Source organism: Orycteropus afer, unplaced genomic scaffold (assembly GCF_000298275.1).
Source record: "Orycteropus afer afer isolate SDZICR_OR568_19922 unplaced genomic scaffold, OryAfe1.0 scaffold00406, whole genome shotgun sequence".
In the NCBI taxonomy this organism is placed as follows: domain Eukaryota; kingdom Metazoa; phylum Chordata; class Mammalia; order Tubulidentata; family Orycteropodidae; genus Orycteropus; species Orycteropus afer.
In genome coordinates, this window is record NW_006921993.1 from 1,898,154 (window position 1) to 1,921,336 (window position 23,183).

Genomic DNA, 23,183 nt, shown 5'->3' on the forward strand with positions numbered 1-23,183 from the left:
TAACACTGCATTGGTCAGACTGACGTTGAAACTGAAACCAAAGCAGACATTCACAGTAGGGGACAAAGGAAGAACCGGACAACTGATGGTGCCTTATGAAGGGGATTCATGAAGGTCGCCTTTACCCAAAGAATTGGGGTCAAACCAAGGTCCCCCAGAATTTCAGTTCTTTGATTAGCCAGAAGACACGTGTGGCACTCACCACCTATTGGACCCCAAAAAACAAACAATAAGTATTGCCTATGGTGGACACTGGGGTTGAATATTACCTCATTGATAGGAATGTTAACAACTTTAAAGGTCTCCTAAATGCTATTGAGGAGCAAGGTAATGAAGGTTGGGCAATCTATTTCCATAGTGATACCACCTCAGAAACCTAAGGAGGGGTCACTATGAGTCGGGTCTGACTCCATGGCACATAACAACAAGTGCTATTGACTAGTTGGTGGCCAAGGACCTTACTATGGGTTCTCACCCAGAAAGGGTTTCTCGGTTTCATAATATGAACGATATCATGTTAACATCTTCTTCTCTTTCTATGTTGCAACAATCAGGCTCGTCCCTGATAGCTCTCCTGAGGAAGTGAGGATGGGCTGTCAACGAAAACAAACTCCTGGGACCTGGTTTGCCTGTCAAGCTCTTGGGTGTTTTATGGTTATGTAAGACAAAATGGTATCAGAAACTGTAAAATAGTTACAAGCTTTGGGTGTATTTGTACAGGGAGAGCACTGTGAATTGGATGCAGCCAGTTATCCAGAAAGCTTTGGCTGGAGCTTGTGGCAAAAGCTAGGACATGAGAGAATACTATTAGGTTTGTGGTCTCAGTTATAGTGATGATCAGAAGAAAGATACAGCATGTTGGAAAAATAGTTACGTGCAGTGTATCATAGTCTCCCACAAGTAGAAAATCTAACAAAAGAATTAGCCAGAGTAGTAAGAACAGAACACCCTACAGAAGGGTGGTTGGAAAATGCCTTCAACAAAGCTCAATCTGGAATGAACCAGTCCAGCACTGTGGCCAAGTGGCAGGCCTATTTGCAACAAAGAAGTACTCTAACCAACAGTCTTCTTATTACTGAGCTGTATGCTGTCCTGGGTAAGGTAACATATGTTATCACTGTGGTTGGCACCCAGGAATTTACTGAAAGCCCTGAATAACCTTCCTTTGTCAAGGAAATAAGAGGACCTGTCCCTGAAGCTGCACAGTATACAGATGGATCAGCATGGGGTAATCTGCCATAGTAGACAGTTGTCACTATACAATCACAAACAGACCACATTTGGATAGATCAACATGAAGGGAAGAGCAGTCAGTGGGTCAAACTATGAGCAGCATGGATGAATTCTAATGCTAGAACTTAGTCCAATTTTTTGTATACCAACAGCTGGACAGTTTGTACAGGACTCACTTTATGGCTTTTGCAATGGAAAAAATGACAATGAATGATAGCCGGTAATCCTTTATGGAATGCACAAATGTGACAAGAACTCCTAGATCAAATCAAGGATATGAATGTTATGGTATATCATGTGCCGGTCCACTCAGTTGCTACACCATCAGGATATGCTTAAGCATGTGCCCTGGCCAGAATATGAGCAGTGAAAAACTTCGCTGTGGAGGGCACAGTGGCCAGGTTACATCAGAAAACAGGCCATAAGGGACACAGAACTCTGTGGCCTATAGCTGAAGTCCTGGGTATGCCCTTTTCCTACACACTTCCCCTTTGTCTTGGATGCATACCTTGAGCAACTGAACCTGCCCAACAATGGCAAGTGGATTACCTATAACAAAGGCCTATGTCTGAAAGCTGTAAATATGCTCTGACCTGTGTGGACACCATGAACGTATTGCTCCAAGCCTATCCTATCAAGAGAACTACCCAAAAGGCCACAATTTGTGGTCTCAGAAATCTCTGCTCTGCCTATAGGAATCCCAGAGACATAGACAATGATCAAGGAACCCACTTCACTGGAAGTGGTACTAGGCAGACCAGAATGACATACACAGGCACTTCCATTTACCATATAATCCCACTGCTCCTGGTCTGATGGGAGGCTCTGGTGGTGTAGTGTCTAAGGCATTTGACTGCTTACCAGAAGGCTGGTGGTTCAAACCCACCAGTTACTCCTCGGAAGGAAGGAATCTATCTGTAGTGATACCACCTCGGAAACCCAAGGAAGGGTCACTGTGAGTCAGGTCCAACTCGACAGCAGTGCATTGTGTTGTGTTTGCCTGGTCTGATAAAAGAATGAATGGCTTATTGAAGAAACAGTTGAGGCAAGAAATTCAGTCACTCACAGCACAGAATAAGAGAATTTCAGATACCATTTTGGGCCTTAAATGAATTCAAGCACCGAAACTGCCTATACGCTATTGATTCAGGACCAGACACTACCTAATGCATCCAGGTGCAAGCACCTTCTGAAGATACAGAGCTACCCCAAAAAGGAATACTTGGTAGCTTGCCTTTGCCTTGCCACAAGACTTAGCCATGAGAGACACTATAGTCATCCTGCCCTGGATTTGGCAAACAGGACCTGTTTGGTTTGCCATCTGTGTGCCATGAGGCTTACTCCCAAGGCCACCAAAAACCATATGTATGTGTAATCTGGGTCCACCTGTGTCTAATGGATTATTATTTAAATCTCTTTGTAGTATCGTAATACCCCCCTTGCTCTGCTCAAGTCTTCCCTCAAAAACTGAAATTTTAGGACAGTGAGCATGGTATTGCAAACAAGGTATATATCCTCAGGCTGGAACAATCTTGAGTCAAGACCCTCATGTATCACGTCTGTTGTGGGACTGGCATGACTTATTTGTCTTAGTGCCTACTAAGCTTCTGTCTTTCCAACCTGATGCTTTCCCACCTGTCTGCTGACTGTGCCAAAACTATAGCTGAGCTCTTTAACCACAGCAATTGAAAAGTCTATGGAGAATTGTTCTCTTCTACTGATTTTCCATGGCTGACGCATCCATTCCATGGCAGAGGATGAAGTGCTTTCTTTCACTGGTCCAACAGCAGCCTCCCAAAGTGGCTTCAATTTCTTACTGCTTCTTGGCATTATATCTTTTCATCATTCCTTGGATATTATGTTTTAATTGATATATTGTTGTTGCTTGTATTGTATTTTCAGTGTGTGGCTATAGTGCACCTCTGCTGCCATGGCTCAAAGGGTGCTATGGAAGATGGCACGATAAGATTGTAAGAGCCATCTTCAGGTATGCAGGGGTGGAGTGTAGGGGAAATACTGTGATAACTACAGGTGGCAAAAGCCCTGATAAGTCCATTTATCAGGACTTATAAGGCTGTCTCATTCTGACATCGTTTTTGTGGGCATACCAGGCTGTAAGCCAGGCCTTGAAAGAGTCCCCAGGGATTTACACAGACACCTGGACCCAAAGTTCTGCTTCCTGGAAAAAAGATGTGCAGGAATAAAAGTCTAAGGTCATGTGAGCCTGGCAGTGTGCCCCTTTTGTGCTCATCAGCATAAAAATTGTGTGTAGCTTTAAGGTGTTTTCTTTCTCTCTCTCTTCTGACCAGCCTGTCTCCCTTGGACTTGGTGCAAGTAAGTCCCAGTAAGTCCCAATAAATCCAGGTCACAGAGAATAGCTCTGGGTCATTTCTTCAGTCTTTCATCTCTTCATGCAAGTGTTGCCCTGAACTTGTTGGGGATCATCCCCCTCCCTTTACATATATTAATTATTTTTACCATGTTTAGTGGTTCTTGTTAGTAACCATGGTTATAGTCTGAAAACTCTCCCTTAAAGCAAATAATTTTTGTTGTTGTTGTTGTTGTTATGTGCCGTCGAGTCACCCCTGACTCAAAGCAAAGAATAGAACTCTAAAATATATTGTATATCCAAGGCCAATTCTGCCACTCCTCAAACTTCTCATGCAGTCAATAATATAAAGCCATAATTGAGCTATGAAATGCAGAACGCAATTCAAAAAGGGGAGGATAACACCCACAATCAACTTGTGCACACATGTAACCTTGCTTTTTGCCCCCAGCCTTTCATAAATGTCAGGTTTCCTCCATGCTCAGCCTGTTGTTGTTATTATTGTTATGTTCCGTCAAGTTGCACCCGACTCATAGCGACCCCTCCTTGGGTTTCCGAGGCAGTATCATTACAGAAGTAGATTGTCCCATCTTCCTTCCGAGGATTGGCTGGTGCGTTTGAACCGCCAGCCTTCTGGTTAGCAGTCAATGTCTTAGGCACTAAGCTACCAGAGCTCCCAGACTCAGCCTGAAGGATGTAAATTTGCATTGTGTGGTTCAAAGAACAGTTGCTCAAAACTGGAGAGTCCAGAATAAGACTAGGTGATCTACAGACTAGAAAATAAGTGCCTAAAAGGTTGTGATATTTTGCCTGTTTGCAAATCCTCTCTAGTACTTAAAAAAGAGAGAGAGAGAGAGAGAGAGAGAGATTATGTAACTCTCTCCAGTGAATAATGCTTCCTCTGTTTTCTTTGAGAAAAATAATTATGGACAGAGTGTACTGTATCCTAGTATACAGTGGAGCTTGTGGATTTTTTTCTCTTAAGAGTTAGATAGGTTATGCAGCTATGCAACACTAAAGAATAATATAGTATCTGGAAAACACCCCATAACATGGATGAATTTGGAGGACATTATGCTGAGTAAAATAAGTCACTCACAGAAGGACAAGTATTGTATCAGTTCATTATTGTATAAAGTCAAGGAAAAGTTTATATACAGAAGGAAACTTCCTTTGTTGGTTATGTTGGTTACAAGCAGTGGGAGGGGAAGAAGGAGAAACACTGTAAAAATAAAATAAATAAATAAAAATATTAAAACAATAAAAAGATAGAGAGAGATAGGTTAAAGCATGTATTACAAAGAAAGAGGGAGAAAAATATGCATATTTTATCAGACTCCAGAGGCTACTTACACTTAACCAAAGATAAAGGCTAGTCTTCATCACTAAAATTAGAGTACAGTGCCAGCTCTGGGGTGGTGGATTAGAAAAGACCCCTCTCCTGGGTATTGTAGCCCTGCTGGAACAAATGAACATGAGGGTTTTTGTTGCTGCTGTTGTTAAATTGTTGTTGAATTTGAATTTGTTGTTGTTGAGAATGTACTCAACAAAACATACATCAATTAAACAGTCTCTACAGGTACAGTTCCTCCTCTGTATTGGACAATGTTTCTGGACTATTCATAAAGTGTGCCTGACACAGGCCATGATATTTCTAATCACCTCATATGCATGTGAGAGCTGGACAATGAATAAGGAAGACCGAAGAAGAATTGATGCTTTTGAGTTGTGGTGCTGATGAAGAATGCTGAAGGTACCATGGACGGCCAAAAGAACTAACAGATCTTTCCTGGAGGAAGTGTGGCCAAGATGCTCCTTGGAAGTGAGGATGGCCAGATTTCGTCTCACCTACTTTGGTCATGTTGTCAGAGGGGACCATTCCCTGGAGAAGGATGTCATGCTTGGTAAGGTGGAAGGTTGATGAAAGAGGGGAAGGCCTTCGATGAGGTGGATTGACATGGTGGCTGTGACAATGGGCTCAAGTATAGCAAGGACCATGGAGCTGGCGCGGGATCAGGCAGTGTTTCGTTCTGCCATGCATGGGGTCACTATGAGTCAAAAGCGACTCGATGGCACCTAACAACAACAACAGGTACAGTTCAGTGACATTGATTACAGCCTTAAATTGTGCAACCATTCTTACCCTCTTTTCTGAGATGTTCCACCTCTTAACATAAACTCACTGTCCCATAAGTTTCTATGTAATCTTTTGAGTGACTGTGGACTCAAGGTAGACATTCTTTTCTAGTGAAGCTAAACTATTGCTTAGTTTTAAGTAAACTTCAGGGGATATTTTTGGTTTAAGATTTAAAGATTATTTCAAGGCAATGGTTTCAGATTGCAGAGTCACTCCAGAAAGTCTGAAGTCCATGAGAATTTGTTAAAGGAAAAGTTGTCCCTTCTTCTTGGCAAAGAAGGACATGTCATTCAACTAGTGGATTGTGGGACTGGATTTTTAGCTTGCTCCTTGGCCTAGCATTCATGTTTAGTGAACAAATTAAACAATCATATGGAACAAACTTGAATCCAGATACCTATATTTAACTATAATCATCCTCAGATTAGCAATTATCCCCACATTCACATGTATACAACTTGGTACTTACCTTCCCTACTTGAACCCTTGGGGGTATAAATTCATTTTAGTAATACTGTTTAAGATGGTCACAAATAACTAAACTTTGTTTCTTAGAAAACCTGAAGCATCAGACTGCATTTATTTTTTTCAACACGTACACTGAAGTTTTGTTTTGAAGCATAGATTTTCTTTGCTATCAGTTCAGAATTACTGTCTCCACAGATGGTAAAATATTGAAGAAAACTGAGGACTATGATCTGTTTTGTTTCTTATAATAAATCAGATTTATATGGCCAAATGTCTAAGAGATAACAGCTTAACTTATATATAACTAATGTTATAAGTAATTCAAGGGTGTAGTGTATTTATTTATTTATTTATTTTTGTATATTGGTTTCTTAATTGAGTACATGAGGAAGATATGTTTCCCTTAAAGTAAATCTTAAAGAATCCTTTTATAAAGGTCAAATATGAAGATTATAGTTTACCATACAAACATGCTCTGCAACTCTTTCCGGAAGGAAAGGAGCTAAGTCACATCTCAGCCTCCACAGTAAATTTCGTGTGCTGTGATACACCTCCTGCCTTAGTTTTTCTCAAAGCATTCTCTTTGCTGTTGTGCAATCTCTTTTCACACCATGGTGCCTTTGTTCACTCAGCCTTCAACAGGAACTCCTCAATAGAAGTGAATAAACCACAAATGGGCACCAAATTTAAATTTGGCTGGGTTGAATGATCAGTATTCCAGTGGCTATAGGAAGGACAGATAAGTTGTGGTAAATATAAACAGAGAGATAGACTAAGGAGTAAATCATTTTCTTTTATCGCTAACAGTCCAGAAATAGGTTCCTGTGACCTTTATATAGCTAATTGTCTTGCTGAGAACATTTATTTGGTTCTACAACAAAATAAAAACAGTACATACAATGTGGCTAATTCTCTTTGGGAAAGGTCATTCTAACTATATGGTAAAATTTTAATTTCCTATTCTTTAAAGAAGTTTTTATAATAATTATTTTCTCTTTCATATAAAGTTCACTTTATGTTATTATGTACTTAAATAAATAAGGAAACATTTAAAATAATTACTTCATGTTAATTGCACTTACAAAATATTTGTCACATATTGAACACTGTGGTGAATCATGATCTTTCTGCTACAGGAGGCTCTTCAAAAGGCAAAATTTCCCAACACCTCAAGAAAAAGCCATAGAGAGTAATTTTTTTTATTACTGTACTTGCTGATTTTAGCAAAGTGCACACCTTTATTTTCTTTCTATTCTTATGTACTGATCTAACAGATATTATTATTATTATTTTAATTTTCAAACAGCATGTGCAATTTTGAGCCACTTTAAATCCAGTTGAAATGAGATTATGAATTAATAAATAAATTATCTTATATATTTTTTCTCCTCCATGGAAGAGAAAAAATATATTTGAGTAGAAATTCTAAATCATAGAATCTTGAAATGGACTGGAACAACATGCAACATTTTGCAGTAGAAAATAACTATTACTATAAAACCTTAATTAGCTGGAACCTGTAATTAGTCAGCATTCATGAAAGAATATTCTCTCATGAACAAATGGTATATACATAAGTGATCATGTGCATTTTGCTTAAGAGTGTTTCCACAAAGTTGTTTCTTTTAAAGAGAAAGATGTACATGGGTATAAGTAAATATAATGACATTTAAATATAATTGAGCACATGGTAAATGTACATCAACAGACCAAGCAATTTAATCATTTAGATAAAATAGAATAGCATCTGTATTATATAAAACTGCATATTCTTTGTCAGCTTTTTTTTTTTTTTTTTGCTGTTATTATTTCCCATTTTTCTCTTTTGTCATACAATGACAAAATTATAAGACAGCAATATGGCATGGCAACAGAAAGCTTAAAGTCTTTTTAGGGAAAAGAGGATATAATATTTTGTAATAAAAAATACTTATCCTGTTTGTAATTTAACAAATGAGATGGACATGTAATAAAATTTTCTAAGTGACAAATATCTAAATTTCCTAAAAGTATTCAAAACATTTGAAATGTTTATTAAATATTTAGTAGCATATTAATTGAATTTTGACACATTGTCAACAAGAATTGAATGACAATTTAATCAAAACCTTTAAAAGAAAATTTAATTGTCTCTAATTTTAGCAGCAATAACTAATGTTCCTTGATTTATCAACGAGTTCTTATTTGCATATATTTTGGAGACATGTAAACACCAGTTAACTATTCTAAGACCTTGTTTTATCTATTATCTGACAGTATTTGATCTTTCCACGTAAGGTTATCAAAAATCCTGGTACATTGTGTTTTTTAATAACTTAAATAAAATACTCTATGTAAAAAACAATTTATACATTGTAAAAGGATGTGTAACTTTAGTTATTATTACGTCAAGATGTCATGCAGACTCATAATGGATGACTGGCACACAATTCTTCATAATTCTTTGAGTGATAATGTATCTGTCCTAAATTATCCACATATTCATGTTTAGGGCCAGTGTCATTCATTCATGTATTTGAGTTCTGTGCCCTCACCCTCCATAATGTTGAGGTTAATCTGTAAAAGAGAAACAAATAATTTTTCTGTGATATACCTTGGTCTTTCCTTTCTGTTCTCCATTATACCTTGTGTTAATCTGCTAAACTATTTGCATTGATTTGGAAAACATTTAAGGGGGATTAAAAACAGCCTGTCAGGCCAGTGAAAGATAAATGAGTCAATTTGATCCCAAATAATCCCACTGCCATCAAGTAGATTCTGACACATAAAAACCCCCACTGGGTTTCCAAAGTGGTAAATCTTTATGGAAGTAGATTGCCCAGTCTTGCTTCCATGGACTGGCAGTGGGTTTGAACCACCAACCTTCTGGTTAGCAGTCAGATGCCTTAGGTACTGTGCTACCAGAGCTATTATGATCACATATGGATATACCTAAAAGAACATAACTCTCAAGCCAGAAGTTTTTTATTAGTTAAACTGAACTATTGTTACATTTTAAGAAAACTTTAGGGAATAATGTATTTGGTTTAAGGTTTAAAGATTATCTCTGAGCAATATTAGCAGGGGTTCATACAGAGTCCATGGCTCCAGAAAGTCCATGAGAATTTAAAATTCTGTTCTACATTTTTTCCCTTTTGATAAGGATTCCTCTATAGAATCCTTGTTCAATAATGATAGCCAGGCACCAGCCAGTTCTCCTGGTCTCATGACAAAGGAGACAGTTATTCAGGAGACAAACAGCCACGCATTCCATATTCTCCTCTTATTCTCGCCACCTCAAGCTCTTCCTCTATTGCTCTAGGGGAATGTAGGAAAATTGCGGTGCCTGAGATGGCTGCTTACAAGCTTTTAAAACCACAGGTACTATGCAACTACCAAGAAAGTAGACCAGAAGCACTAAAGAAAATATTATTCAGTCAATAAACAAAGATGTCCCATGGAATCATGATATTAAATTTCCAACACAAGGAAACAAATACCATGAGGTTTTTCATTGTACATAGGCAGCCACAGAAGCTGCTTTTTGTTGTTGTTGTTGTTGTTATGTCATAATTATATCTACTACAAAAGTTTTGGAAATTCAACTTTGTACATGTGTTCAAGTTGTTAACAGCAATTACAATAATCCACCATGCAAACATATACTTAATCAATGCAATTTTTCATTCACCTTGAAACCCCCTTTTCCCTCCTCTTTCTTCTTGATAATTATTTTAAAAATTTAGTCTCTATACATTTGTCTTTTCTTGTCTTTTTATATACACGAGGGTGTACAGTATTTACCCATTTGTCATTGACTTGTTTCACTCAGAATAATGTCTTCAAGCTCTAGAGATTAAATAATAGCCTTAGGGACCAGTGAGTTTGTGTTAATGGTGGAGGAAGGATACAGAAAAAGAAGACCTAAATACTTGCACAATTTAAAGAATGTAATCAATGTCATTGAAATGTACATGTTGAAACTGTTTGATTGGTGCATGTTTTGCTGTGTATATTTTCAACAACAATAAAACAGTAAAATTTTTCAAACATTTAGAGAAAAATAATTAAGACATGGGTTATAATCTGCTCTGAAGTGGTTGAAAAATCTATGGTAAGAGATAGATTTGAAAACAGATAATTTGAAATATAAATTAAAAAGGTAACTTTTTAAAAAATTAACTATGGGGTAAAGTGTCTCCAAGCAACCTATATTGCAAAGTGGTTAAGAATTCCACGTCCAATGGAAAGTTCCATAATTAGAACCTACAAGTTGATCCATCACGGAAATATGAGACAGTCTACTTCTCTAAAAACTTACAACCATTGAAATCCTGTGAGGCAGTTCTACTTTGTGAGTTAAGGTCACTAGGGTTCACATCAAATCAGCATCGACTTGACAGCAATGGGAGGGAGTATCTGGAGATGAGAATGGAAAGGAAATGACTAGAGGTATTTGATCTGGATATCTTGAAATTATATTGCATCTATCTTATAGGTTAGGGAGGTCACTGAAATTTTTTGCACTTGAAAAATTTTTGGTTTAGGTTTTAATTGTGATCACTGACAGTATTATGGTGTGTAGACTTGAGTAGTGTATGACCAGTGGACAAACACCTTTTAAGAAACAGTGATATTAGACTACAGAAGATTTCATAAAGAGCTTAACTAGAAAAGATGAAATTAAGAGGACAGGTTTTTAAATGTTAATAAGATTAATTAATGATGTAATGGATATCATTATAATGGCTTCTATAAAGAGATTGCTATTTTGACTGATGCACCACTCTTCTGTCAGTTTGTCATACTGTGGTAGTTTGTGTGTTGCTGTGATGCTGGAAGCTATGCTATCAGTATTTCAAACACCATCAAGGTAACCCATGATGGACAGATTTAAGTGGAGCTTCCAGACTAAAACAGACCAGGAAGAAGGATGTGGTTCTCCAATTCTGAGGAAAAAAAAAAAAAAAGATTACTGAAAATGTCATGAATAACAGTGAAACATTGCCTGATATTATGCCAGAAGTTGAGAACCTCAAGTTGAATGTCACTCAAAGTAAAACTTAGGAATATCTGCCTCCTAAAAGTAGAGTTGACCTTAATCAATGATTGGAGTAAAGATTTTGGAACAATTATTAATTGATATGGAATGGTTCAAATGTGAAGAAACAGCTGCAAACACCCATTAATAATCAGAACATGGAATATACAAAGTATGAATCTAGGAAAATTGCAATTTGTCAAAACTGAAATGGACCACATAAATATCAGTGTCCTAGGCATCTGTGAATTGAAGTCAATTAGTATTGGTCATTTTGAATAAGACAGTCATATAGTATACTACTCCAGAAGTAGCAATTTTGGAGAGAAATGGGGCATCATTCATTGTAAAAAAGAACATTTTAAGATTTGCACTGAAGTACAATGCTGTCAGTGATAGGATAATATGCATATTCCTACAAAGAAGACCACTACTATTTTTCAAATTCACAAACCAAATACTAAAAACAAAGATGAAGAAACTGAAGATTTTTAGGAACTTCTACAGTGTGAAATTGACCAAACACAAAAATCAGGATGTATCGATAATTGCTGGTGATTGGAATGTGAAAATAGGAAACAAAAAACAGCATTATTAATTGGAAATTGTGTCCTTGGTGATAAGTATGATGCCAGAGATTACATGATAAAATTTGCAAGAGTGGACAACTTACTCATTGCATATACCTTTTTTTCAACAACATAAATGGTGATGATACATATTGACCTTGCCAGGTGGAATACACCAGAATGACATCAACTATTTCTGTGGAAGGAGATGATGGAGAAGCTCAATATCATTAGTAAGAACAACAATTGTAGGGCAGACCATCGATTGCTCATATGCAAGTTGGAGTTTAAGCTGAAAAAAATTTAAACAAATCTACATGGACAAAAATATGACCTTCAGTATACCCCACTTGAATTTAGAGACCATCTGAAGGATAGATTTAAGACATTGGACACCTATTACTGAAGACCAGATGAGTTGTGGGATGACAGCAAGAACATCTTACATGAATAAAGCAAAAGGTCATTAAAAAGACATGGAAGAAATAAAAGATGAAAATGGGTTTCAGAAGAGACTCTGAAATTTGATAGTGAATGGAGAGTAGCTAAAGTGAATGGCAGAAATGATGAAATAAAAGATCTGAACTGAATATTTCAAAGGACAAAATAAATTTCAAGAAAACAAAATAAAGTATTATAACAAAATGTGCGAAGACCTGGAGTTAGAAAATAAAAAAGAAAGGAAACACTCAGAATTTTTAAAGCTAAGAGAATTGAAGAAAAAATTCAATCCTCAAGTTGCAATATTAGAGGATTCTATGACAATATACTGAATGATACAGGAAGCATGAAAAGAAGATAGAAGGGATATACATAGTCACTGTACTAAAAAGATTTGATGTATGTTCAATCACCTTAGGAGGTTGCATATGATGAAGAATCAATGGCATTAAAGGAAGAAGTCTAAACTGCACTGAAAGAACTAACAAAAATAAGGCTTCAGGAATTGATGGAATACCCATTGAGACATTTCAAGTAACTGATGGAGCACTGCGGTCATTCACTCATTTATGCCAAGAAATTTGGAAGAGAACTACGTGGTCATCAGTCTGGAAGAGATCCATATTTGTGCTCATTCCAAAGAAAGGTGATCCAGCCAAATGCAGAAATTATTGAACAACGTCATTTATGTTACGTGCAAGTAATATTTTGCTTAAGATAATTGAAGAAAGGTTGTAGAAGTAGAGTGACAGGAACTGCCAGATATTCAAGCTAGATTCAGAAGAGGATGTGGAATCAGGGATATCATCACTGATGTCAAGTGAATCTTGGCTAAGAGCAAAGAATACCAGAAAGATGTTTCCCCATGTTTTACTGAATATGCAATGGGATTTGACAGTGTAGATCACAACAAATTAAGGAAAACATTCCAAAGAATGGAATTCCAGAATACTTAATTGTGCTCGTGCAGAACCTGTACATTGACTGAGGCAGTTATTTGAAGAGAACAAGGAAATGCTGCATGGTTTAAAATGAGGAAATACATGCATCAGGGCTTTATCCTTTCACCATATTTATTCAATCTGCAAGCTGAGCAAACAATCTAAGAAACTGGACCATATAAAGAAGATTGTGACATCAGAATTGGAGGAAGACTCATTAACAAGTTGCATTATGCAGATGAAGCAACCTGGTTTGCTGAAAGTGAAGAAAACTTGAAACACTTACTGATGAAGATCAAAGACTACAGCCTTCACTATGGATTACACCTTAACATAAAGATAGCAAAAATTTTCACAACTGGACCAATAAACAACATCATGATAAATGGAAAAAAAAAATTGAAGTTGCCAAGAATTTTGTTTTACTTGGATCAGAAATCAAAGCCCATGGAAGGAACAGTCAAGAAATAAAAGGACATACTGTGTTGGGAAAATATGCTGCAAAAGACCTTGTTAAAGTTTTTAAGAACAAAGATATTACTTTGAAGGTTAAGTAGCCCCTCACTAAAGCCATGTTATTTCCCATGCCCTCATACGCATGTGAGAGGAGGAGAAGGAACAAAGAAGACCATGGAAGAATTGGTGCATTTAAATTGTGGTCTTGGTGAAGGATATTGAATGTACCGTGGACTGCTGGAAGAATAAACAAATCTGTCTTGGAGAAGTACAGCCAGAATGCTCCTTAGAAGTACGAATGGTAATACTTAGAAGTAAGAATGGTCTCATACTTTGGTCATGTTGTCAGAAGGGATCATTCCCTGGAGGATTTGCTGATTGGTAGAATAGAAGGTGAGTAAAAAAGAGGAAGACTTCAACAAGATGAATTTACACAGGGGCTACAACAATCGGTCAAACATGGCAGGGATTGTGAGGATGGCACAGGACAGGGGAATGTGTTATCGTGTTGTGTGCAGGGGTTGCTATGTGATGGAACTGACTTGACAGCACCCAATACCAACTGAACAGCTTGTGTGACTGAGTGAATAAAACTACCTAAAAAAAGACATCAGAAAAGGAACAGAGGACAATATAATTAATTACACTTTGAAAACATAGTCTGATTTATCCTGCAAAATTAGGTCTTTATTTTTTTTTTTAAGATTCCACCAGTGAAACAAAACTTTGCCTCTCATCGTGAAAAATGAAAATTCTGTTTCACTCTTTGAATAAGTAAAAAAAAAAAAAAAAAAAAAATCCTCTTTTGGTGTCTTTTTAGTGTTTTTAAATTTAAACTTATAATAACTGAAGAGACCTCTATGTTCTTGGATATTGGTTTTGTGGGATTTTTTTTTCTTCCCTACTTAATCCTCTCAAAAAGGAGCCTTTGTGATACAATGGTTTAAATGCTTAGCTGCTAACCAAAAAGTCTATGGTTAAAACTACCAATTGTTCTTGAGGAAACAGGTGTGGCAGTCTAGTTCTGTAACAATTTATAGCCTTGGAAATCCTACAAGGCAGCTCTGCTATGTCCTACAGGGTCACTATGAGTCAAAACTGACCCAACAGCAATGGGGTCAGTTTTGTTTTTTTCTAGTCATCTGAGAAAAACACATTCAGTGAGCTCAGTTAAACCACTTGGCTGCTAAATGAAAGTTTGGAAGTTCAAATCTATCCTGAGGCACCTCTGGAGAAAGGTCTGGTGTTCAATTCCACCCCCCCCCCAAAAAAATATCAGCCTATAGAGCACAGTTCTAATGTGAAACACTTGGGGTCATGATAACTCATATTTGAAACAAGGGTAGCCTGTCTTTATTATTTTATTATTATTATTATTGTTATTATTATTATTATTATTACCCAGCATCTAACACAATGTCTGGAATTGGAGTATGGCAAATCAATAGGTTTGTTGATTGCATAAATGAATGACCTTTCCCACTAGGATAAAGAATGAGTTATTTATTTTTTTATTTATTTTTGAGCTGAATAATTGCCCTGTGATAACACTCATTAGATGGCAACTGGTTTATAATTCATAGATGTCATGAAGATAATTTTCTTCAATAGTCACCTTTTTTGTGTCATTGTTAGGTGCTATTGAGTTGACCCATACTCATAGTATTGCAAAAGTAATGTTTTACCAGTCCTGTGTTATCCTTATAATAATTAGTAAGTTTGAACCCATTTTTGCAGCTCAACAAGTCATCTTGTTGAGGGTTCTCTTTTTTTCTTGTGAACATAGTTATTTTGGTTATTATGTTACAAAGGTATAAATTTTCTCTCAATTTTCCCTGGATTTCGTTTTTTCATGAGAATTTTGGTGAAGGAGTAAGTGCAATCTGTATGCACACCAAAAAGTAGAAAACACACTCAACTAGAAGTCAAGAGATGATATTAAAAATCTCGCTTTATATAATACCCATTTGCTTTCCAATATTGTATACATTGCATGAAAGTGAGGAAATGTGTAGTTGGTTAATTTAGCCTATCTCACATGATCATTAAAATGAAGGATAACATGTCTGAACATTTCTAAACGATGGACTTTTGTTGTATTGTTAGCTGCTGACAGTTTGACCCTCCACTCACAGTGACCCCATATACAATGGAATCAGTTCTTTTTGATCCATATGGTTTTTATAGGCTAATCTTTCTAAAGTTGATCGTCAGCCCTTTCTTCATAGTCTCTCATTGTCTTCAATTTCTTCTGAAATCTATTCAGTATAATAGCAACCCACAGGCCTCCGATGACAAACAGGCAGTGACTGTACTTGAGGTATATTGGTCAAGAATCAAACCTGGGTTTCTTGCATAGAAAGTGAGAATTTTGCAACTGAACCACCACTGCCTCACATAGTAAATATTCATGAAAATGTATTGAATTAAATATATCCTTTTGTTGTGAAAAATTCTAGAGATCTCACGGCAAATTTCTGCTTATAGAATCCTATCTCCAAACTTTGTCTTATATCTTTTAATATAAATACATAAATTTAAAATGTTTTGCTTAAAAGAAGAAATATATTCATATTTCTTTAATTAATGAAATTTCATTTAAGTGTGCATAGCCAAAATACATCTGTAGCATGTCCATTTAGCTATATTCTCCCCATTCTATCACCTTTGTAATGAAGTTTATCTTTGTCTGTCCTCTTCTTCTTCTGTTTTTCCCTCCTTCACTTTCTTTTTTTTCTTTCTTCCCTTTCCTCTTTCTTCTTCATCTACTTCTTGTTTCTGTATGCCCCACTTCTTTTATCAATGTAGTCTCTGTCCCTATCTATGTTAATCTATTTCAGACACCACAAGAGACAGAATCTTTCTATATAATCAAGTCCTTTTACCTCATAAGTAACTAAGCAGACAATAGATGGATGCCACTGAGAAGGTACAACTCTCTAAGCTAATCAGTCTGTGCTAATCAAGTTGGTGCTAGTCAAGTATGCATAGAAAGCCTTGTGAGGAATCAGAGGCAGGGATCCAGGTAAGGCTGTGGACCCAGGCCACACACCCCCAAGCGGTGAGAAAGAGGCAGGGATCTAGCAAGGGGAGAGTGGAGAGGACAGAGAGGTTTTGAACAGCTTTTCTAACTCTTGAACAGGTTTTAAGACAAACTTCTCTGTCAGTTTGTCCTATTGTGGTGGTGTGCTGCTGTGTGGCTTGAGGTCGTGCCACTGGTGTCTCAAACCCATCAGGGTCACACGGTGCACAGGTTTAGACAGCTTACAGACTGAGACAGACTAGGAAGAGGGAGGGGGCCATCCTCTTCTCAAATAATTGGCCAGGGAAAACCTCATGAATAGCAGAAAAACACTGTCTGATACATTACTGTGCAACTTTATGGATAGCCTGGAAACATTGTCTGATACAGAGCAGGACAACAAGCCACTTAGATCAGAAGGCTCTCAAAATAGGACCAGGAAAGAGCTGTATCATCAGAGTAAAACCAGACTTAATGATATGGATAAGGTAAGCTTTCAAGATCTCCATTTGCTGACGTGGCACAACTCAAATTGAGAAAGAGCTACAAACATGCATTAAAAATCGGAATATGGAAGGTATGAAGCAGGAATCAAGGAAAATTGCAAGTAGTCAAAAATGAAATGGAGTGCATGAAGATTGATATCCTAGGCATTAGTGAATGGAAATGGACTGGTTTTGGCCATGTTGAATCAGACGACCATGTGGTCTACTATGTTGGGAATGAGACTTTGAAGAGGAATGGTATGGTGTTCATCATCACAAAAGATGTTTCAAGGTTGGTCCTGAAGTATAATATTGTCAGTGATAGGATAATATCCACAAGCCTACAAGGAAGACCAGTTAATATGACTATTATTCAAATTTATGCACCAACTACCAAAGCCAAAGATGAGGAAATTGAAGATTTTTATCAGCTTTTGCAGTCTGAAGTTGACTGAGCATGTAATCAGAATGTGTTAATTATCACTGGTGATTGGAATGCAAAAGTTGGAAACAAAGAAGAATCACCAGCAGTTGAAAAATTTGGTCTTGGTGACAGAAATGATGCTGGAAATCACATGATAGAATTTTGCAAGACCAACAAATTATTAATTGTAAATACCTTTTTTCAACAACACAAACAGTGGCTACACACATGGACTTCACCAGATGGAATACACAGGAATCAGATTGACTATATCTGTGGTAAGAGGTGAGGGAAAAGTTTTATATCTTCAGCCAAAACAAGGCCAGGATCTGATTGTGGAACAGACCATCAACTGCTCATATGCAAGTTCAACTTGAAATTGAAGACAGTTAAGAAAATCCATGGGAGCCAAAATATGATCTTGAATATATCCCTCCTGAATTTAGAGAAAATCTAAAGAATAAATTTGATGCATTGGACACCAATGACCGAAAACCAGAAGAATTGTGGGATGACATCAAGAACATCATACATGAAGAAAACAAGAGGTCACTAAAAAGATGAGAAAAGAAAAAGACCAAAATGGATGACAGAAGTGACTCTGAAACTTGCCCTTGAGCAGAGAGTAGCTAAAGCAAATGGAAGAAATGACAAGATAAAAGAGCTGAATAGAAGATTTCAAAGAGCAGCTTGAAAGGACAAAGCCAATTACTATAATGAAATGTGTGAAGACTTGGAGTTTGAAAACCAAAAGGGAAGAACACCCTCGGCATTTCTCAAACTGAAAGAATTGAGGAAAAAAATAAGTCTCAAGTTGCAGTATTGAAAGATTCTATGGGCAAAATATTGAATAATGCAGGAAACATCAAAAGAAGATGGAAGGAATACAAAGAGTTACTGTACCAAAAAGAACTGGTTGATTTTCATCCATTTCAGGAGGTGGCATATATCAAGAACCAATGGTACTGAAGGAAGCAGTCGAAGCTGCACTGAAGGAATTGGTGAAGAAGAAGGCATCAGGAATTGATGAAATACCCATTGAGATGTTTCAACAAACAGATGCCACACTGGAGGCACTCAGTTGATTATGCCAAGAAATATGGAAAAGAGCTACCTCGCCAACTGACTGGAAGACATCCATATATGTACCTATTCCAAAGAAAGGTGATCCCACAGAATGTGGAAATTTTCGAACAATATCAATTACATCATACACAAGTAAGATCTTACTGAAGATAATTAAAAAATGGTTGCAGCAGTATATTGACAGAGAACTTCCAGAAGTACAAGGTGGATTCAGAAGAGGATGTGGAAAAAGGGCTATCATAGCTACTGTCAGATGGATCCTGGCTCAAAGCAAAGAATACCAGAAAGATGTTTACTTGTGTTTTATCGACTATGCGAAGGCATTTGATTTTGTAGTTCATAACAAATTGTGGATGACATTGAAAAGAATGGGAATTCCAGAACACTTGATTGTGCTCCTGAGGAACCTGACCAGGACACTGTTGTTGAAACAGATAAAGGGGACACTGCATTGTTTAAAATCAAGAAGGGAGTGCATCAGGAGTCTATCCTTTCTCCATATTTATTCAATCTGTATGGTGAGAAAATAATCCAAGAAGCTGGACAATATGAAGAAGAATGTGGCTTCAAGATTGGAGGAAGTATCATCAACAACCTGCGATACACTGATGACACAACTTTGCTTGCTGAAAGTGAGGATGACTTGAGGCACTTACTGATGAAGATTGAAGAATACAGTCTGCAGTATGGATTACATTTCAATATAAAGAAAACAAAAATCCTCACAACTGGACCTATAAGCAGCATCACAACAAATGGAGAAAATATTGAAGTTGTCAAAGACTTCATATTGCTTGGTTCTGCAATTGATGCCAATGGAAGCAGCAGTCAGTAAATTAGACAACGTGTAGCACTGGGCAAGTTGGCTACAAGGGACCTCTTTCAAGTGCTTAAGAGCAAGGATATCTCCTTAAGGACTAAGGTGCATCTGACATAAGTCTTGATATTTTCAATCGCCTCATATACATGTGAGAGCTGGACAATGAATAAGGAAGACCGAAGACCTAATGCTTTTCAATTTGGTTCTGGCAAAGAATTGTGAAAGTACCGTGGACTGCTAAATGAACTAACAGACCTGTACTGGAGGAAGTGCATCTGGATTGCTCCTTGGAAGCGAGAATTGCCAGACTTCATCTCATCTACTTTGGTCATGTTGTCAGAAGGGACTGCTTCCTAAGGGGGAGTGTCCACAAAAGAGGGAAAGGCTCTCAAGAGATGGATTGACACAGTGGCTGCCGTGATGGGCTCAAGTATAGCAAGGATCATGGAGCTGGCACGGGACCGGGCAGTGTTTCTGTTCTGCTGTGATTAGGGCTCCTATGAGTCGGATACAACTCAACGGCACCTAACAACAACAACAACAACCAAGTTGGCAGGATAATATGTAATAAAAGATGAACATCTATATGTGTGGGACTTTTTGTTGCTTGTCGATCAGGTTTCTGTGTACATAGAAGACTTTCAGACTTCTAGTAAACTAAACTAAAGCTATTGCCATCTGCTCGATTCTGACACATAGCACACCTGTATGAAATAGTATAACTGCCTCTTTGGTTTCAAAGGCTAAATCTTTACAGAAGGAAACTGTTTTATCTTTCTCATGTGGAACATAGACTTCTAGTAGATTAGTTTAAACATATTTTTAAAATGTTATGAACTAGTGAAATTGCAGTGGAACTTCTGGGTTATTGATGGCGTAGACTTATTGACATAAACATTTCAATTGAAATAGTTTTGAAGAACAAGAAATGGTGTTGAAGGGAAAAGAGCAGGAAGAGGATACACAAACTAAGAAAAGAGATGAGACATACTTTACAAAATTTGATGTGAAATTAAATTTTATGAAAACAATGTTAACATGATGGATAAAAATATTTGCAAAACGTTTCTCTCAGGATACTCACATGTCAAGGAGACCCATGAAAACCACATTAGAAGGATATTTGAATTAAGGAGAAAATCATATAGTAAAGGTTATTTTATTTAATTTATTTTTTTTACTATTGTAAATACTACTATGCTGTAGTGCCATGTATCAGTAACAACTATGTTGTAGGTACAATAGTGGCTTTGTTGTGAATCAGAGCCAACTCAACACCACCCAACAAAAAGGATGTTTGCATCCTAATCTTGGAACTGATGTATATTAGGTTACATGGAAAAAAGGGAGTAAAATCACAGATGAAATTAAGCTTCCTGATCAACTGACCTTACAATAAGGAGACTATCCTGGATTTTATGGGCAGGCCCAATGTAGTCATGTGGGTCCTTAAAAGTGGAAGAGAGAAGAAGAGCATCAGAGAAAGAGATGTGACAGTGGTAACAGGGTCAGGGTCACACAAGATGAGAAGAATCAGTTAATCCCTGCTCCCTTTGAAACTGAAGAAAGGAGACCACAAAGCAAAGAATGCAGACAGACTGGAAGAAGAAAAAGGAAAGAAAGGACATTCTTTTCTAGAGATCCCAGAGAGGAATGCAGCACTGCCAAAACCTTGATTTTAGCCAGTGAGACATGTATTAGACTTCTGCCTAAGAACTATAAGATAATAAATGTGTGTTATTTTAAGACATTAAGTTGATTATAATTTCTTAAATTAGGAATAGATAAACTAATGCAAACTATTTCTTAGCAATTTTAAAACTAACCAAAGTCATTGGAATAAGACATAGTACTTATCCTAAAATTTTCATTAAGAAAAAAGAAGTTACAATGATTAATAATGGGATATGGGGGTTATATTAGAAGTAAGAAATATTTTCCTAACACATACTACATTTATTTTATTTTATTTAAAGTACTGATCTTAGTAAGCATTTTTTGATGTCTCTTTGTTTTGTTTTCCTTATCACTCTAGTGTAAACAGCCTGTGTCCTGACCCTGATGGAAAACTTATTGAAACTAATACAATAAAATACCTATGGAATCTTTCTGGGGGTGGGGGAAGGAGCACACACACAGAATCTGAGGAAATTCTCAGACCACAGACAGCTTTGGGACACATGGGATGAGGTGGGGTTTGTAAATAGTACATAGTATGAAGAGTCACTGCAGTCCCACTTGTTTGAACTTCACTATCAAATAGTAAGACATTATTCTATTTTCAAAATTGTGTAGGCTCAGTATTCTTAAATGAATGAATTTAACCCATTTCTTTATCTATGATATCAACCCATAGTTTTCCAAACATAGAAAGCCAATATGATGAGCAATTTGAAATGATAAATGAAAAAAAAAAAAAAAAATATGTTAAATCACCAGAATTTTTTCTTGTCTAGGAATTAGAAGGATAGCCCCATAGTAATTTAATACATGGATTATTGGAAATGTTAAAGTATTTCCTTTGGAAAAATGATATAATTTATATACAGACAGTATACTAAGCAAAGAGGACAGAATAATTGTGTAAAAAACTTCAGCATCACCCACTATGCTCAGAATTAATAATAAGCCAGTGTTTCACATAATATATGATTGGAAAAGCATTCTGTAGAAATTAGTACAAATATAACTTGCTCTTAACACTTTTTAAACAAACATCCCACTTTTGGCTGTTGGAGAAAAGGAGTGGGGCCAACCTTAAAAGAGCTAAGACATGTGAGTGCTAACCAGAAGGCTGGTGGTTCAAACCCACCAGCCACTCCTAGGAACCAAGGTTGAGCAATGTACTCCTGTAGTGATACCACCTCAGATACCCAAGGAGGGGTCGCTATTAGTCGGATCCAATGTCAGGGCAATGCCTTGCGTTGCATTACATTGAGACCCCCTATTGATGCTTCTTACTCTAATCTGTTTTCTTTTGTATAGCACTTGTCATCATCATTAACTCATGTATTACATATAAAATTTATTGTTTCCTTCCACTAGAACATAAGTTCCCCATGGTCAGAAACTTTTTCTCTTTTGTTAATTAACAGATCACGAAATGCCTACTACAGTTTCTGACACATAACAATTGTTCTGTAAACACTTTATGTAGAACCAAAGAAATCAATGTGTAATAGGAATATTTAAAATGGACTTTTGGCAACAACACAAATGAGAGTGATGCTGCTGTTGTTGTTAGGTGCCATTGAGTCATCAACAACTTATAGTGACTCCATGCATAGCAGAACACAGCTGTCCGTCCTGCTCCAGCTGCATTATCCTTGCAATATCTAAGCCCATAGTTGCAGCCACTGTGTGAATCCATCTCATGAAGGGCCCTCCCCTCTTTCGGTGCCCCCCCACCTTACCTAGCATGACGTCCTTCTCCAGGAAATGTTTCCTTCTAACAACATGACTAAAGTAAGTGAGATGAAGCCTGGCCATTCTCGCTTCCAAGGAGCCTTCCACCTGCACTTCTTCCAGGATAGATTTGTTAGTTCTTTTAGCACTCCATGGTACTTTCAGCATTCTTTACCAACACCACAACTCAAAAGCACTGACTGTTCTTCAGTCTTCCTGATTCATTGTCCAGCTCTCACACACATAGGAAGCAATTGAAAATACCATGGATGTGTCAGGGGCACCTTAGTCCTCAAGGAGATATCTTTGCTCTTCATTACTTGAAACAGGTCTTGTGCATCCAATTT

At 37.1% G+C, this 23,183-nt stretch overlaps 1 pseudogene; it reads left to right on the top strand.

Annotated features, from left to right (window-relative positions):
- The first annotated feature begins 242 nt into the window (after positions 1–242).
- The window catches only part of LOC103208050, a 63,829-nt pseudogene continuing 40,888 nt past the window's right edge, over positions 243–23,183 (top strand).